We start from the raw sequence: 258 nt of genomic DNA on the forward strand, positions 1-258 counted from the left end.
GGACCGAAGCTTTCTTTGAAAGCTTGGCTGGCTGTGAAGCCATGTCTAATTCCTGGACCGGAGTCTTAGACTAGCATTGCAATGATTCCTGGAATTCAAATTAAGAATTCTGAAACCTTTATTTTCTTTTCCACTTAATTTTCGAAAAACACAAAAAATTTACAAAATAAAAAAAAACCAAAAATATTTTATGTTTCTTGTTTGAGTCTAGTGTCTTATTTTAAGTTTGGTGTCTTGCATGCATTGTTTATTTGATCC

This window comes from Arachis duranensis, chromosome 3, assembly GCF_000817695.3.
Source record: "Arachis duranensis cultivar V14167 chromosome 3, aradu.V14167.gnm2.J7QH, whole genome shotgun sequence".
Classification (NCBI taxonomy): Eukaryota; Viridiplantae; Streptophyta; class Magnoliopsida; order Fabales; family Fabaceae; genus Arachis; species Arachis duranensis.